General features: G+C 52.4%; 1 protein-coding gene across 1 annotated transcript in view; it reads left to right on the top strand.

Annotated features, from left to right (window-relative positions):
• The first annotated feature begins 10,915 nt into the window (after positions 1 to 10,915).
• Positions 10,916 to 18,198, top strand: part of TSPAN18 (tetraspanin 18) — a 145,602-nt gene continuing 138,319 nt past the window's right edge. Inside the window, exon 1 of the mRNA XM_059709588.1 lies at positions 10,916 to 11,181. The gene's annotated coding sequence lies outside the window, so the exon portion shown is untranslated. The remainder of the gene's footprint in view (positions 11,182 to 18,198) is intronic.

The raw sequence follows: 18,198 nt of genomic DNA, 5'->3' as shown, positions 1-18,198 counted from the left end.
ACTGTTTCTCTGATAACAGGTGCTCCATGGTGTGGATAATCAGAATAAGATCTTTTTGGCCGGAGAAGATATGCTATTCGATATTTTTCCCTTTAGAGGATTTACTCTCCTAATTCTGTTTTTGCTAAAAGTAATATTTTATTGATCATTCAATTCATTTCTTCATTCACTAGATATTTATTGAGCCCCTACCAGTTGCTAGGTGCTGTGAATTCAACACTGGACAAGGCCGTCCTGCAGTGCCTGGCTCATGTGCACTCAGTCGTGGGCTACTGTGACCTTTTATGTTGCAATCCTCTGAGCGGACCCAAGGTCTCGTAGCAAAGGTCAGCTTCTTAAAAAATGGAGCCACTTAGCTTTGTGGAGCTAAGCTGTTTATGCTGGGGAAGCATTTCTAGAAACTGCACATGGGGCCTTCCGCCCACCTCAGAATCAGCTCTGGCTCCTGTGTAACAGGGGAATAAATCAGGCATAAGCCTGCCTCTAGGTTGATTAGAGGTTTTCGTATTTGGAATACAAAGCCCGGAATCAGGCAGGCAGTCGTAGCGAAGAAAAGCCCGGGAAAAAGAATCGCTGGAAGGAGGGAAGCGGACAGCTGGACTAATGGGCCTTGGCCCGGGTTCCACTGCGGAGCAGCGGGTGAACTTGGCCGCCTCGTCCCCGCTGTGATCTGTAGGCTCCGCACCTGCGAGGAAAGTCGGCTGGGAAAAGCGCTTTTGATAAGTGAACTACGGCCCTCTCCCTCTCTCCTGGGAGGCCTTATTCCCCGTCGTCCTTCGCACATCCTCTTTTGTCAGCATGCCAGACGGAGGTCAGCAGGCGTCTCCATGAAAAACAAGAACCAGTCACGGGAAAGCTGATCGCTGCCCAAGGCTTGTTAACGCAGGAACAAGACACAGTCCATAGTTTTTTGGTGGAAGGCTCTTGAGGGTCAGTTCACATATTGGCACACGAACTGGCTGTTCCCATTAAATGAGTCAGTTGAAATGTGAACATTAATTTGATTAAGTGAATCAGCCTCACTCTGAAAAATAAAAAGATGCCATTAGTCAGTGTGGATGTATAACGCCCCCCCCAAAACACACACAGAGATACACACCACTCACACACACACACACACACACACACGCACAGGCATGTATGCACACAAGTATAGACACACATATATACACATAAACACACACACATACAAGCACTGACATGTACCCTTTCTCACACACACACACAAAAGCATGGGCGTGTACACACACAAGCACAGACACATACACACTCAAGTAGAGGGTTAGCCAATCATCACAGTTCCTTCCGTCTCCAAGGCTTGTGAGCTCCACGATGGGAACTAGGATCCCAGTGCACGTAACAGGGTGTGCGATCGCTAGTTGCTCCCATTTAACAGGTGGGGAAGCGGACACAGTGGGATAGCGCTATGAGAGGCAGCAAGATAAAGTGGTTAAGAGCTCAGGTCCAGGAGCTGATTGCCCGAGTTTGAATCCCAGCTCTGCCACTTAGCTGTGCATTTGTCAAATTACCCAGCCATTCTGTGCCTCAATTTTCCCATCTGTGAAATGGGGATAATGATAGTAGTAAATATTCAGAAAGTTCTTAGCAAAGCACCTGGGACATGGTGAATGCTCTGTAATGTTAATGAAGCAGGAACCCCTTTTCTAAGGAGCAGGAGAGCCCCTGGAGTCCACTGTCTTGTGCACCTGTCCCAGGGACAGCAGGCACAGAGTACACTTGTTGGTGAGAACTTGAGGCAAGTCCTTTCTTTTGAGCCTGGTCACCTTGATGTGCATGTTTGATGTGGAGGCCAAGTCGGGGAGCAAAGAGAGAGAGGGGGTCCTAGGGTCCTAGAGCTGCCATAATAAAGTACCACAGACCAGACGGCTTAAAAGAACAGAACGCGCTGGTCTCACATTTCTGATGCTGGCCGTCTGAAGTTAAGGCAGTGGCAGGGCCACGCTCCTTCTGGGATTCTGGATAGCACCTCCCCTTGCCTCTTGCTAGCTTCTGATGGTGGCCAGCAACCCTCGGCATTCTTGGCCTTGCAGCCGCACGAGTCCAACCTCTGCCTCCATCATCACATGACTTTCTCTTTGTGTGTCTCCACACTGTCTTCCCCTCGGGTCTGTCTGTGTACAGGCTTCCTTTTTTTTTTTTTTTTAAGTAAGGACACCAGTCGTATTGGATTAGAGCCCACCCTAATGATCTCATCTTAACTATATCATCTACAGAGACACTATTTCCAAATAAGGTCACATTCACATTTACTGGGGGTTAGGACTTCAGCAGCCTTTGGGGGAACACAATTCAATCCATAACAGAGGGAGAGGGAAGGGCGGTGGCAGGAGGGAGGAGGAAGAGGTTGAAGAGAGCCAGGGAGTAGAAGCCAGCCTTGCTGCCTCTGTGACAGGAGCAGGGCCTGTTGACTCATGGCCCTGTCATGTCACAGCAGGTGGAGGTCTGCCTTGGAGCCCGGAGATGGCCCAGTGTGGATCCAGGTTCCTTAGTCCCGCTCTCTGCAGCTGACTGGCACCGTAAGACAGACATCAAATTGAATGATCAGGAGGAGGACGAGTCTCCTTGTAACCACGCCCCAAGCGCCCCGGTGGCCTGAGAGCCCTGCTTGACTCCTTGAGGGTGACTTAGTAAGCAGCCCTTCCTGGCTGGAGGGAACCCCAAAGGCCAGTCACCTTTCCTTTGTCTCAAAAGTCATGGGACTGAAGTCAAAACATCTGGAGTTCTTTCTAGCTCTGACCCTGAAGTCACTCCACCTCTCTGAACCTCGCTTTACTCACCCGTAAAATGAGGACAATGGTAAAAACCACGGGGCTATTGGGAAGAATTCACCAAACCGCATGAGTCAAAATAGAGAACCTGGGCTGGAACACAACTGCCTGGGTTTCAATTTCAGCTCTGCCACTCACCAGCCAAGTGATCAAGGACAGGTAACAGTCTGACCCTCAGTTTTCCTTTTTGTAAAATGGGTACAATAATAGAATCTTCCTACTAGCATTCTTGGGAGGAATAAATAGAGGTACAGTATTTAGTGAAATGCTGGAGTTCGGTAAGAGTTCAATAAAGTTCTTGGTTATGGCCTTTGTAGCTTTGCCTCCCTCTAAGCACATAGTAGACTGTCAATGTTTCGTCTATCAATGAGACTTGGTCTGCAAGGGAAGTAGATACCACTGTCCTGAAGGTTTACTGTGTGCCTTCTGTAGGCGCTTTACATGTGTTGTTTCAATTCACCATCTCAAACCCCAAGAGGTAGTTACTACCTCCATTTTGCAGAGGAGGAAACTGGGCTCCAGGAAGATCAAGTGACGCTCAGGGTCCCAATGGGCTGAGGTTTCAACTCACGTCTAATCTGCCCCAGACAAAAGCAACATCCTGCTGTTGCCTGGAAATGGATCTTCATCACCGTTCCCCCCATAGCAACTCAGATGAGAGGTGTCCTCTGCTCCTGGGCAGGAGAGCCCTTGGCCATGACCCCACCCCTGGGGCTTTCTGGAGCAACTCCTGGATGTTGCCCGAGGCCCCTGCTTGACCAGTAATGTGTAATTGCCTTCCCATTTCTTTCTCTTTGGGAGGTGTTTGCAGCAGAGAACAGAGGACATAAGAGGCTCTGGGAGCAGAGGTGTGGGGACTAATAGTTAGCAGAGGAGAGACGTTATCCGGGAGCAACTGAGGATCACAGAGCAGAAAATAAGGCAGAAGGATTGATCAAAAGAACACTTAGGTGGGACGCAGGACCCAATCTCCCCTAAACTCTGAAGGCAACTTGCTGGTGGATCTTCATTAAGTTACCCCTGCCCACTCCCAGCTTAACCTCACTGTTTTCATCTGTAAAATGGGAGAGCTGTGGTACAAGATGAGTCTTAAATTTAAAATTAACTGATGATGTTGATGGTTCAGTTATTCAAATAAAGGCCAGGACCATGCACATTTTTTTTGTCCTTACTCTGGTGTGGGTGTCCAGGTAAGAAGCCGGTTCCTGGCCCACAGTGGTGGCTTCATAAATATTTGTGGCATGACTGAGTTGCACGGGGAACCCCTGGATTCCAAACTTGTAGCTCTACATGGGTGATAAAGGCTATTTAAACAAAGACTTACAGCTGTTACACCCTTTCTGGTTTTCAAAGCCGCTTTGCAGACTTCATCTCTCTCAAAGTTTACAACAGCCCGTGGGGTAGGTGTTAGCATCTCCTTTTACAAAAGAGGAGGGAGGCTCAGAGAAGTTAGGCCACTCCGCCAAGGCCACACAGCCAGAATGTTCAATGCCAGGATGGCCCCAGGACTCCTGACCTCTTCCCTGCTCACCCTTCTCTCCCTTTCTCATGAACATATTGTCCTGGTAGAAGTGAAAATAGAAATGTTTGAATCTCAGTTCTTTATCTGCTGGGTGGCATTAGGCAGGTCTCTCTGAGTTTCTCTCTCTGTGAATAATAGAGTTGTTTGGAGGTTTAAGTGAGCTGTTGCTCTAAAGACCTTATGACGGTGCCTGGCATACAATATCCCTTTCTCACCTTAAGATTAGGAGTCTAAAGCCCAGAGAGGCAAAGTGACTTGCCCAAAGCCACACAGCTGGTGAACAAAGAAGCTAGGCATCTCCTCCCTGGGTTCTGCTTTCTGGAAAGTTAGGCTACAAGTGCCAGCAGAAGCTGGACACTGGGCTCCTCCCAGCACAGCCACCCAGAACCTATCTCTGTTCCTACAGAGGGTTGGGAGGAAGCGAGCACCATCCTTTTTTCCAGCAGCCAGCCAGCAGCATTCCTGGGGGTGGAGGAGGACCTTGGCAGGCGGGCCCTTGGGCCTCATACTGAAAACACTCAGAGAGGCTGGCCATGGCCTGTGGGTATCTTGTTGGGAGAAAAAGAGAGAAGGGGAGGGGGATGCCTGAAACTAGTCCAGGCCTTGAAGGGTCAAGACCGCATGCTTCAACCCCCCAAGGACAGTCTTAGGATTTGCAAATTTATTTCTATGAAAATCACTGCGAAGATAAATAAATTCAATCACTCTCAGTTGTACTTTTAATGAACTGTCATGTTGGGGAAATGATTGCAAATTGCATATAAAAAGAGATTATTCAGAAAAAAAATCAGGGAGGCAATGATTAAATGTTGAAAATGCAGACTGCTTGGAAAAGCTGGGTTATAAGGTCAAGATGCCTGCTGGAGAAAAGGTTGGCCCATTTAGTATCATCCAGCCATCCATTTGTGCATCAGGTTCACCTTGATTGAGCATCTGTTATGTGCCAGGACTGTGCTGAGAGCTCTCTGTGAGACTCTCCCAGCCACCCAGTGCCAGAGGTGTGGTTATGATCCCCACTTTAGAAATGCATCAGCTGAGGCTAGAGTGTTTAAGTGGCTGGATTGAGGTAGCAGCACATTTAGGGAGTAGCCTCCAACTTCCCCTTAAGCCCTGATTTTGTGCCAAGCTCTGGAGACTCAGAGATGAATAAGGCAGGGTCCCACCCTTGAGAAGCTCGAAGTGTAATCAGCCATGTATACAAATAAAAGGGTAATGTGCTAATTAGACCGGATAGACCTGATGTCTTCCTGACATCATTCCGGACAAAGGCACGGTGGCAGGGGCCGAGGCAGAGGCGGTTAGGGGTAATCAGGCAGGCAGGCAGAGTGGTTAGGGGTAATCAGGCAGGCAGGCAGAGGCGGTTAGGGGTGATCAGGCAGGCAGGCAGAGTGGTTAGGGGTAATCAGGCAGGCAGGCAGAGGGGTTAGGGGTGATCAGGCAGGCAGGCAGAGTGGTTAGGGGTAATCAGGCAGGCAGGCAGAGGGGTTAGGGGTGATCAGGCAGGCAGGCAGAGGGGTTAGGGGTAATCAGGCAGGCAGGCAGAGGGGTTAGGGGTAATCAGGCAGGCAGGCAGAGGGGTTAGGGGTGATCAGGCAGGCAGGCAGAGTGGTTAGGGGTGATCAGGCAGGCAGGCAGAGGGGTTAGGGGTAATCAGGCAGGCAGGCAGAGTGGTTAGGGGTAATCAGGCAGGCAGGCAGAGGGGTTAGGGGTAATCAGGCAGGCAGGCAGAGTGGTTAGGGGTAATCAGGCAGGCAGGCAGAGGCGGTTAGGGGTAATCAGGCAGGCAGGCAGAGTGGTTAGGGGTAATCAGGCAGGCAGGCAGAGGGGTTAGGGGTGATCAGGCAGGCAGGCAGAGTGGTTAGGGGTAATCAGGCAGGCAGGCAGAGGGGTTAGGGGTGATCAGGCAGGCAGGCAGAGGGGTTAGGGGTGATCAGGCAGGCAGGCAGAGGGGTTAGGGGTAATCAGGCAGGCAGGCAGAGGGGTTAGGGGTGATCAGGCAGGCAGGCAGAGTGGTTAGGGGTGATCAGGCAGGCAGGCAGAGGGGTTAGGGGTGATCAGGCAGGCAGGCAGAGTGGTTAGGGGTAATCAGGCAGGCAGGCAGAGGGGTTAGGGGTGATCAGGCAGGCAGGCAGAGTGGTTAGGGGTAATCAGGCAGGCAGGCAGAGGGGTTAGGGGTGATCAGGCAGGCAGGCAGAGTGGTTAGGGGTAATCAGGCAGGCAGGCAGAGGGGTTAGGGGTGATCAGGCAGGCAGGCAGAGTGGTTAGGGGTAATCAGGCAGGCAGGCAGAGGGGTTAGGGGTGATCAGGCAGGCAGGCAGAGGGGTTAGGGGTGATCAGGCAGGCAGGCAGAGGGGTTAGGGGTAATCAGGCAGGCAGGCAGAGGGGTTAGGGGTAATCAGGCAGGCAGGCAGAGGGGTTAGGGGTGATCAGGCAGGCAGGCAGAGTGGTTAGGGGTAATCAGGCAGGCAGGCAGAGGGGTTAGGGGTGATCAGGCAGGCAGGCAGAGTGGTTAGGGGCTATCAGGCAGGCAGGCAGGTGAGCGGTTAGGAGCCAGCACTCCCGGATTTCGAGAGGGATGTCCCAGATTAGAGAGGGTGTAGGCCAGGCTGAGGGACCCCACCCCCACCCCTTGTGCGCAAATTTTGTGCACCGGGTCTCTAGTCTATAATAATAAAAGGGTAATATGGTAATTAGACCAGACATCCTTCCGGATGTCATTCCGGATGTCCTTCCTAACAAAGCCAGGGCCAGAGGGAAGCCAGCCCAGGTCCCGGCTGCCTGCCAGTGGCTGGAGGAGGGAAGCAGCCTGGGTCCTGGGTGCTGGAGGGAAGCCAGTGCTGGCAGCTGGGGGAAGGAAGGCCTACTCTTGCACGAATTTTTGTGCATCAGGCCTCTAGTGAATTTATAAATTAGGAGCAAGAGATCATCCCTTCTAGTGATTTTACATTCTTTTTTAAGCCAAGGACACTTTCTCCTTAAAATCACAAGTGAGGCACCATCATACAAAACAGATAAAAAGGTAACCTGCTTCTGGCTAAAGCTGGAAGAGGGATTTCCCTCCTCTCCTGTGGCTGCCAGTGGATACCCTGGAGCAGGAACTGCCAGCCCAACTTGAAACCAACTGTCTCATTTATAGATGGGACCACAGAGGTCCAGAGAGGAAAGGGAATTGTCAAGATCACCAGGACTGGAATTCTGGCTGTGGACTCCTGGTTTGGGGCTCTTTGCTCTGCATTAGTGCCCCTAGGATGTATGTCAGTGTGTGGGTGCTCACTCCAATGACTGGACATAGCTCCTGGGCTGCCCAGCACTGGCCACACCCTGGTGAATTTGGGGCTTTCAGGCCAATTCTTCCAGGTGCCAGAGAAAACAGAGCCTAAGAGGCCCTTGGAGGAAAGGTGAGAATTTTCCAAAGAACCATTTCTACTAGACCCCCAAACACCAGGGGTGCGAGCAGAAAGGGCCATGGCCTGGGAGTCACCAGACCTCAGTCGGATGCCCAGCTCTCTGACCAGGACTAGGATCTAGTCTGTGTTCCTTCCTCAGTTTCCCCATCTGTAAAATGAGGTGGTTGGATTATAATGAACTGTCCAGAATGGGCAAATGGGGAGTCTAGAACATTCTGGGCCATGCCACTCCTGGGTCTGTGACAACCTAGACTCCAATCAGTCGACAGTGGCTGTAACACCACCCCTGTCCCTCCTGAGACTTGCTGACCCTGTTCGTGGCCCCCTCCCATCCTCTCCCTTTCCCAGTCCCTCCCCTCCTCATCCCCTCTTCTCTCAGTTTCCTTTCTTGCTTTTATCAATGAATAGCAAAAGGGATCAGAGAGGCCATTTGTCCAAGCTCCTCGTTGTACAGGTGGAGACACAGGCCAGAGAAGGAAGTGACTTCCCCAAGGTCACCTGTGAGAGAGAGGCCCGCTCTCTGCAGCAGGGATCACTTCTCCCGCCCAGGACTGAACTCTTGTGGCTGGTAACTTCTGACAAATAGGACGTTTGCCTAATACACTTAGAGTCATGTTTCCCAATTGTGGGATAGAAGAGTTCTTCAAGGGGATTTAGCACCAGGCAGCCAGAGATCTTCAGAACCCCACTGACCTCCCCAGGAGTTGGAGGTGGGGAGCCCCTTGCCAGTTCTCTTTCCATCCTTTTGATCACAATGTGGGAGTCCTGGTTTGTTGCTAATATATCTCTAACACCCTTCTAGCCCTCGCTAATCTCCCTTTTCAATAGAGAGTGGGCTCCAGCTCAGCACCTTTCTTAAGCAGTATTATCTTGTGGGAATTTTTTTTTTTTAAATTGTGGTTAAATATACATTGTTAGAATTTAATAACACTTTTATTTTCATTGTATTTATTTTATGGGTGCCTTCTATTTATAGTAATGCGATTCTGGTTTTCCATTTATGGTATCGATATAGCGTTTCTTTGTAAAAACAAGCACATTGAAGTAAAACAATAACAAAGCAAGAGGTGATTTAAAGAAAGCTGTTAAGCAAACAGTTCTAGCTGGTGTGCAGATATGGCCGGAATCTCCTGGTGGCAGGGGAATGGCTGGGGTCTGGGGGACTTGGACTTGGAACTGGAGCTAAATCTTCCCAGCTGGATGTCCGAGTGGTCCAGTGGGCCTGCTGGGTCCTCATCTCCTGCATTCTCTCCCCCCACCTTCCTCCTGCCTGCTTTTGACCAATCCCCCAGACCCTCAGAAACTCACTTCCTCCCTCCCTCCCTCCTTCCCTCCCTCCCTCCCCCCCCTCCCTCCCTCCGACTTTATCTGGGCTCCACCTCCCAGGTCCCAGCACCCTCACCGTAGGCTCATGCTTTTTTCCTCTTTAAATTTATGTGCGCCTTGAGTCCAGAGAGGCCCACACAGATAGCCTCTTCCAACAGCATTCCATAAACGCAGGGCCTGTGGGGTTTCTCAGCTCAAAGGGTCAGCCTCTCTCTCAACCCTGTTTTGGCAGCTGAAAGCCTGAGTGTGGAGCCTGAGACCCTTTAGTGTTTCCCTGTCCTTGTGTTACAGAACTTGAACTATTAGAGATTCCCGCCCCCACTTGGGGAAGCGTAGCTCATTAGGTCCCTTTAAAAATTGCGGATCCCATGTGTTCCCCCCCCTCCCCCCGCCTTTTTTCTCCCAGCCACATCTCTACTCTATTAGCCCCTCCTCAGTTTATCCCGTGACTCCGTGAAATGGCTGAAAGGACCAGACATCCTTGAAGTCCTTAGAGCAGTGGTTTTCAACCTTCTGGCCCTTTAAATACAGTTCCTCAAGTTGTGACCCAACCATAAAATTATTTTCGTTGCTACTTCATAACTGTAATGTTGCTACTGTTATGAATCGTAATGTAAATATCTGATAAGCAGGGTGGTCTTAGGTGACCCCTGTGAAAGGGTTGTTTGACTGCCAAAGGGGTCGCGACCCACAGGTTGAGAACCGCTGCCTTATGAGGGATGTATCCTTTTCCTGGAATGTGGACAAGCAAAGGCAGCAACTTCCTGCCCCTTGAAACTCTGCCCTGTGGCCTGATAGCACCAACATTCATATCCAAGACTGGAGTAGTTGACTCCTATCAGTCACTCACTCTTTAGTGAGAATCAGTTGACCACAGGGCCTCCTACAGAGCTTGTGTGCTTGAATGTTCAGGGCCAGCAAATATGGGTATGGGTGCTTCAGGGAGGGGATTAAAAAAAAAAAAAGCTGCCCAGGGAAGAGGAGTAGAGGAGTGGACAACCTGAACCCTTCTCCTGTGGGGTTTAGCAAACACTTTCACTTGCGCTGTCAGCTTTGATCTGCTTGCTTACCCATTTCATCTGGGGCAAGTGGGTGGGTAGCCGCTTTACAGAGGAGGTTCAGAGGTTCCATGTCTCGGTGAAGTCATGTGTCAGGGGCTGAGGAGGGGGTGTGAGGCCGTGGCAGCAGCACAGAGATGAAAAGACAAGTCCTGAGATTGGAGACACAGATCTGGCCTCTTACAATCAAGTCTTTGCATCTGGTCTAGGGTCAGCCCCTCCCTGCTGCAACCCCTCCAGGGGCCTCTATTATCTGCCACAGCCTAATAGCAACCCAGGAGGGGGACCCCCTGGCTTTCAGCAGGTACTCCCCGGGCATCAGAAGCCTAGGAGCAGGCCCGGATGGAGGGGTCACTCCCCCCAACCCTGCAACTGGATCTCGGTGGGGCAACGTAAAGTTCTCTGGAATAAATACTCCAGGTCTGGCGTGCCACTCTGCCCACTTCCACAACGGAAGTGGGTCCATAAGCAGAGGGGGGGGGGGGGGGCGCGCAGGGGGCGAAGGAAGAAGAGAAGGGCAGAAGTTGGCCCCAGAGTCCCCAGCAAGGCCTGGATGCTGGACTGAAGGCGGAGACCAAGGGAGGGTGGTGGCGAGGGGCAGCCTGCGAAGGAGACGCGTGCTCCTGGCGGCCGCGGAGGCAGCAGTGGCGGCGGCGACTGGAGACTGAAAGGGAGGAGGTTTGGGGAGGGGAGGGAGCGCGGGAGAGAGGGAGGGACGGAGCGGTGGTTGGGAGGTGGGGCCGGCGGGCGGGCGCGCGAGTGTCTGCAGCTGCCGCCGGCATCTCGGGGGCTCCAGGCTGCGGGGCGGACGCAGCGTGGGGCGATCCACAGCGGAGCCACGCGAGGCCGCCCGAGCCCGGCCTCAAGCCCCGCGCCCCCAGCGCCGAGCCCCGAGCCCCGAGTGAGCGAGCGCAGCCTCCGCGGTCGCCGCCGCCTCGCGCCAGCGGGTCCCGGGACTCGCCGCGCCTGGAAGGCAGCCGGCGCCCAGCAAGTTGAGAGCGCGCCTATCCGCCCCGGCAAAGTTTCCCCCGCGGCCGCCGGCGGGAGTTGGCGCGGGGTCCGGCCGCTGCAGCTGGAAGGTAGGGGGCTCCACACCTTCCTTTACTCAGTGCGCCCTGCCGCTGCGCCCTAGGACTTGGAGACTCCCCGCGCGCTCCCCGCGGGAGACTGTTGGGCATGGTGGGTGGGGTAGGGGTGCCATCAGGGGTATCCCAGGACGGTCCGGGGACGCTCTGGAACCAAGTTTTACTTAAACCAGCATGCGGAGGAGGAAAGGGAGACGTGTTCGCCTCTAATTCCTGCTCCGAATCCGCCGAGGGCTGGGGCTTCCCCGCGGACAGGTGCAGCGCCAGTCGGCTCTGGGAGCTCTGGGTGGGTGAGTGGGGGTGCCGGGAGAATGGCGGAGGGTGGCAGGTGTGGTTACAAGGTTGGGGTCTCGGCGAGGGCTGCACCCCGAGGGAGGGTGCGCGCGCCACCCGACTCTGTGGCAGGATAAGGTCTAGGGAAGGGATGAGAAGCGAAGATCCCGGCTAGCAGATCACTGGGCCCAGCAGGGGCACTGAGAGCCTGCCGCCTTCGGGGTCCCTGGCGGCGGGGCGAGGCCGGGGCGCCACCCTTTCCTTCAGGGGCCCCTGGATCCCCTACACGGTGTGTGCGGTTTGGGGAAGCAGAGATTCTGTGTGGTTCTCGGTGGGTCCGAAGCCCAGGTGTGTGCCGATTTAGGGGGTGTAGCTGGAGTCCGCTTGGAGGGCTGGCGGGCTCTGGTGGGTTCACGCCGGCTTTGGGACCTGGCTGGATGGAGGTGAGTTGGCTCCCGCCAGGGGGCGCACTTCCCCGGCCCTTTCACCCATAGGAAGGCCAGTAGGGCTGGTTCCTTCCAGACAAATGTACTGAAATCTAGGACAGACAACCAGAGACCCTCCAACACACCCGGGGCCCCGCCGGGAGGAGCACCCCTCCGCACAGCCGGACTGAGGGAGAGGGTCGAGTGTGAGGCTGGGGTGCTTCATTTGTAACTGCACCGTGTGCTGGGAAGCTGGGCAGTCAGGGTGTATTAGTGAATAAAAAAGTCACCGCCAGGAAAACAAAAAAAAGGAGAGAAACTGTACAGTAACAGCAAATCCGTGTGGAGAAAATGACTGGGAGAATTAACTTTTTGAGGTTTCTCTGGAGTCTGACCCCCCCAATCGCTGAATGCACCCCCCTTTCTGTGAAAGTTGTACCTTTGTTCCCTGGATCTGGCCAGGTCCCTACCTGCTGTGCCTGGGTGAGGTCTCCTGGCATGTCACATCCCCTCCTATCCACACTCTCTCTGGGCACAAATAAGCTGGGAGGCAAGGGTGGGGGTGATGGGGGACCCTTGTCATTTTCTCAGCAGTCAACAAGAGCCCCCGCCCCTCCCATCTGTGGTCCACGGGCCACAGTCATCTGGCCATTTCACACTGATGGGTGGAGACCTGCCCTGTGTGCCCTGTCTGACCTCAGGGACCGTGTGTGTTGAGTCTCTGTCCCTGCAGACGCCTTGGGAAGTAAGGCAGCTGCCGGCATCGGTGAAGAGTGCCTACTCTGTCATGTGTGGGGCTGTTCGACATTGAAGGGACACTGAAGGGACTGCCTCCTCATCGTTCTCTCTAATCCCCTCTCTCCTGCCTCCTCCCTGCACCCGAAGTGAGTACAAATAAGCACATCAAAGACGGTGTGGTGGCCTCACAGTGGAAGTTTTCATCTTTCTCTTGGCTAGAAACTGTGCACACGGGGCGGCCCCCCTCCTGTGTGTCCCCCGAGTCTCCTGCAGAGACGATGGAAGCGGGGAGGGTCCAGAAAGAGAGTTGAGGCTCTTGCTTGCCTCGCAGCCCACCCGTTGTTTTTGCTGGATGCTACCAACCTGCTCTAGGACAGAGCTGCCACAAGGAAAGATCAGCATGATTTTTATTGTGAGTAGAAGAGGAGGAGCAGAGACAGAGGAAAGGGTGGAGGAGCCGCTGTCCCTGGATGCGGCTTCAAGACATTCCATGGGGCCAGAAAACAAAAGGGTTGTTTGGTTTTGTTTTCAGTGACTTGTTTTTCTGAGGAGGGAAGCCTGCCCTGTCCTGTTCCACCCATTCTCCCCGCACTGCCCCCCAGCCCCCACGTGCCCTGAAGAGAAGAGGGAACTGAGACCCCGGGCTGCTGACTCGGAGATCTCTGATTCCGCCCCTTTTCACGTCTTGGTCAGTCTGTGTCCTTGTCACCCCGTCGCCAAATACATTCAAATGCCTGACCCTTGGCGGTATCTTTATGCAGCCCGTGGCTGAAATGCCAGTGCACCCGTGGAAGTTCCAGGGCACCTTCTAGAACAGTGGTTCTCAACCTTCTGGCCCTTTAAATACAGTTCCTCATGTTGTGATCCCACCATAAAATTATTTTCGTTGCTACTTCATAACTGTAATGTTGCTACTGTTATGAATCGTCATGTAAATATCTGATATGCAGGATGGTCTTAGGCGACCCCTGTGAAAGGGTCGTTCGACCGCCAAAGGGGTCGCGACCCACAGGTTGAGAACCGCTGTTCTAGAAGCAGAATTTCATCTGGAGTTGGAGTTAGGGCACCTTGGATTGGTCCAAAAAGTACCCCCTCCCCAATAAAAAAATTCCACGTGAGCTTGGAAATAGCTCCTTGAGTTGCCGAATAAGGTTTTGATGGTGTGAGGGGTGGGCTGGAGGACAGGGTGCTGGGCAGGGGCAGGTGTGCCCGGCAGTATCAAAGCAAGAGCTTGTGGCAGGGATTTGTGGGAGGGGTCGGGAATGGAGCCCAGTCTTCTGGGTCATCAGTGTGGCTTTGGGTGAGTCACTTCCCCTCTTGGACATGCTTTCTCAGCCTGTGACCCAAGGGTGCTGGCCTAGGAGATCTGAGCGGCTTTGCAACGTAAAATCAGAAGAGCCTAACCTCTCAGGGTGCTAGGCAGCCCTGCTCTCTCTGCCTTCGGTCCAGTGGCGGACACCTCCCCCGGCTGTCTTATCCCGCCGTGCCCCACCCTACACAGCACAGTGAGCCAGGCTCCTGGCCTCCCCCAGTTTTCGGGAGGGGGGTAATGTCAGTGCCTGCTGGGAACCCATATCTGTCCGCAGGCTGCTTTTCTCCCGAGGCCTGTCCAGCGTTCACTCTCTCCCCTTCCCTGGGAGGAGCAAATGGTGGTGGCTGGGCCGCCCCTTGTAAGGACCCCTCTTTCCAGAGAGCTGCTCACTGGCCTATTTCATCAGCCGTTGAAAAGAAAATCAGGAACATTTGTTCAGACTCAGCTGGGACACTGCAAAGGGAGGGGCCTTGGAAACCAGCACTTTGCCACCCCCCGGCCCCCCTGCTCCCCGGGAGCAGATGATGGGTTGAGCGGGTAGTTCTGCAACCTGATGCCATTGAGCAAACCTGCCAGCTTGGGCTCCTCCTGCCACACAGGCTGGCACCTTGGACCCGCATCAGCGCTCTGATCGAGGGAGGGGGAGCAGATAATGAAACGCTTATTAAAATAAGAGAGAGGGAGATGGTGAGTCCCGGTGTTCGCAATGGGCCAAGCAGGCCTTTCATCTGGGCACTTCTCATAAGGTGCAACCCTTAGCCCTTGTCTGCACCCCTGACTGCTGCTGTAATTAGTGACTTAAACAACTTGGAGATGAGCAGAAGCATGTTCACTGCTGTGTGCCTGCGTGTACTAGTAAGGACTAAGAGGCAACAGGAGGGAGTGGAATGGTCACTGAACCAGGAGTTAAGGAGATTTGTGTCCTCACCCTGATTCTGTTACAGATGGAGCTGTGTGACCTGGAGTGAGTCACCGCCCCTCTCTGTGCTCCTTTCTCTGCTTCTTTATAGGTAGCATTGCGTGGTGGTTAGGCTGCCTGGGTGGTTTGAATGTTGGCTTTCTCCTAGTTATTAGCTCTGCAACCCTAGGCTGTTCAATCTCTGATGCCTCAGCTTTTTTATGTGTAAAATGGGACTAATAATATCTTATCAGATTGTGGTGAACAGCCAATGAGATGAGGCATATAAAACACTTAGCACAGTGGCCGGAAGTGGCACATGCTCAGTGTCATTGTTATCTTTATACAGTTACTGTGAAGTAGGAAGATCAACTTTGGTCCTTTCCAGCTCTGATCTTCTGGGGCACAGCATGTGTGTGTGTGTGTGAGAGTGAGCGAGTGCGAGTTTTGGGGATAGAAGACAAAAGTACATAAAATAAGCTGCCTTTTTTGTTTTCTTTCTTCCCTTGCTTCATTGAGAGCTCCTAAGTTAAAGTCTTGTGAGTATTCTCACGATAGCCCTATCCCCGTGGCAGGAAGCCCAATGTGACGTCACTGAAAATATCCCGGTCTCTGGCACTTGAGGGATGATATTTCATCAGCTCCTATTGGCCCATCCTTTCTCTTCCACCCTTTGTTTCCCACCCTGAACCGGAGTACGAAGACCATGTGTGCAGATAATGAGTTTAAGCTGATACACAGCCCCCAGATTCACCCAAATAAAAGGACGTCCTCTGGAAGACACTTTCCACTTTAAAGTAAATAATCTGGCTCCTCTGCTGTGTTGCAGTATGTCTGGCTGGCCCTGCTTCTCTCCGCGTCCTGCCCCTGGGTCTGTTGCAGGGATGGGGGCCGGGCCAGGTTTACAGGCTGAGATTCTGGGCTCTATCAACCCTGCTGGCTGGGGCGGTCTCCCCGGGCTATCCCTCTGCTTGGTCCCCTCCAGTAAGGCTGGTGCTCTGAGCCTCCCAGTGATGATCTTATGGTGGCCGACACTTGGAGAGTGCTCACCATCAGCCAGGAGCGAGAACATGCTTTCTCTCACCTCAATGTTGCTTCAGATATTGTTCCCATTTTACAGAGTAGAAAGTAAGGCTCAGAAAGATCAAGAGAGTAAGTAGTGGGACTGGGATGTGCTCCTAGGTTGATCTGATGCCCCCATTCTGTGCTCTAAGCCACTATGTGATCTTTCCTCTTATATTAAAACCTCCTGTGAGCCCCTAAACCCCAGGAAAGATATCCCTGAAATTCATCTAGGGCTCTAGGCTCTCTCTTCCTGCTTTTGATCATCTTCCGGGCTCAGAATGCCTTACAAGAGTCCCTCTTTTCATCCTGCATTGATTGCTGCTCAGCCATTCTGGAGACAATGAGGGGTTGGAGGCGTTATTTTTTTGTTTGTTTCTTTTTGAAAGTCTGTTTCAGAGGGGAATGATCTTATTAAGCAACAAAAGGTTGTCATTTAAAGAGGATGTGTGTTGGAGTCACAGATCTGCATTTGAATCTGGTTTCTGCCACTAAGTGGCTATATGGCTCTGGTTTCCTTATCTGTGAAAATCAGAATAATAGCAGCAATGATACTGTTAAGCCAAGAAACACTAGCTGCCACAACACATGACCCAAAACTAGCAGTGGCTTACACTGCAGGCTTGATTCTCCCTCCCATTGTCTGTCTAACATGGATCTCTGCTCCACATGGTTACTCAGGGACCCAGGCTGACGGCCATCTTTGTAATTGCACCTTCTAGATTCCGTGGCACCTACAGTTACTGCAGAAGGGGAGGAGAGACATGGAAAAGGCATACTTAATTCTCAACTGCTTAGCCAGGAGGCGACACACATCACTTCAGCCCCAGTACATTGGTTAGAACTGTCACCTGGCCCCCAACCAGCTGCAAGGGAGGCTGAGAATGGAAGGATAGTGGCTATTTGCTGAGCACAAACTCCCTGCATTTACATTTCCTGAACAGAGGATTAATTGAGATGATGTGACACACTGAAACCTTCTAGCATACACAGTCCTTAAAACATGGAAGCTTTGCCTGGGGCTAATGTGGCTCAGTGGCTGAGTACCAACCTGTGAACCAGCAGGTCACAGTCAGGGCACATGCCTGGATTGTGGGCTCAGTCCCCAGTGGGGGGCATGCAGGAAGCAGCATTGATGATTCTCATCATTGATGTTTCTATCTCTCTCTCCCTCTCCCTTCCTCTCTCTTAAATCAATAATATATATATATATATATATATATATATATATATATATATATATATTTTTTTTTTTTTTAAGAAAACATGGAAGCTTCCTTTCCCTAATAATCTCTGATGTATATTGCTCTTTATAGATTACAGACTGCGACATGTGAATGATCTTTATGTACATGGGCAGATTATATAGTATTATGATACACTGGTGGGAAGGGCTGCTCAGAGAGAGCAAGAGATGGCAAGTGAATGAATACACAGCAAGGGTCCTTGACCTTCAGCCCATTGTTACCATGGCCTCCTTTGGCTTCCTGAAACTTACTGCTCAGAGGACTTCTTCCAGAATCCTCCAGAACCTTCTTTTGCTCCCATCTTCACCGCCCCTACCCTGATGGTGTGGAGAAAGGCCGGGGAGGGAAGGCTGCAGGAACTGTGCCTGGAAGATGGGATAGAAGTGTGTGTCATGAGGTGAGAGGAATCATAGATTTAATATGCATAGTGAGAGCCACAGGAATTCGGGCCTCACATATACTGCTTTGGGAACTGTTGTGCTTTCAAGCCTTGGGGGGGGGGGTCCCCTCAAATGACACACAAGGTCACCTGTGTTACCTGTCTACCCATGCAGCCCCATGGGACTGGGCAGGGAAGAGAGGGGTCCTGATAAGGCTCTCCAGCCCTGTTTTTCTGTGGACAGTAAGATGGCCAGACCTAGGTTTGAATCTGACTCTTCTACTTAGCACTTGTTCATCCCTCCGAGCCTCAGTGTTCTTCTCTGCAAAATGGGAAGAATATGGGAAAGCTGTAAAGCTAGTCAAGTGCCTGGCACATAGTAGGTGACAACATGTTTGCTTATTTCTCCTCTCCCTCCTGAGTAAGAAGGAAGACACACTTTGGCAAGGACCAGTGCTGAGGGGAGGCTAGAAGCGGCCCAGCACACCCACCCATGATATTGGACAAAGAGGCTCTGGGCTCCCATCCCACATGGCCTCGGGCTGAGCTCTCATGTTGAACTAATAAGGCTCCTATTTGAAATGGGAGAAGAATTTGGAGCTCTGGCCCTTGGATTTAGGCCCATCTTTTCATGTCTAATTACCACTGTGGGCACAGGGCCTCGGGGGGCTTCTGGG

Source organism: Myotis daubentonii, chromosome 9, assembly GCF_963259705.1.
Source record: "Myotis daubentonii chromosome 9, mMyoDau2.1, whole genome shotgun sequence".
Lineage (NCBI taxonomy): Eukaryota > Metazoa > Chordata > Mammalia > Chiroptera > Vespertilionidae > Myotis > Myotis daubentonii.
Note: the sequence above shows the minus strand (reverse complement) of the source record. Positions and strands in the feature narration are given on the sequence as shown.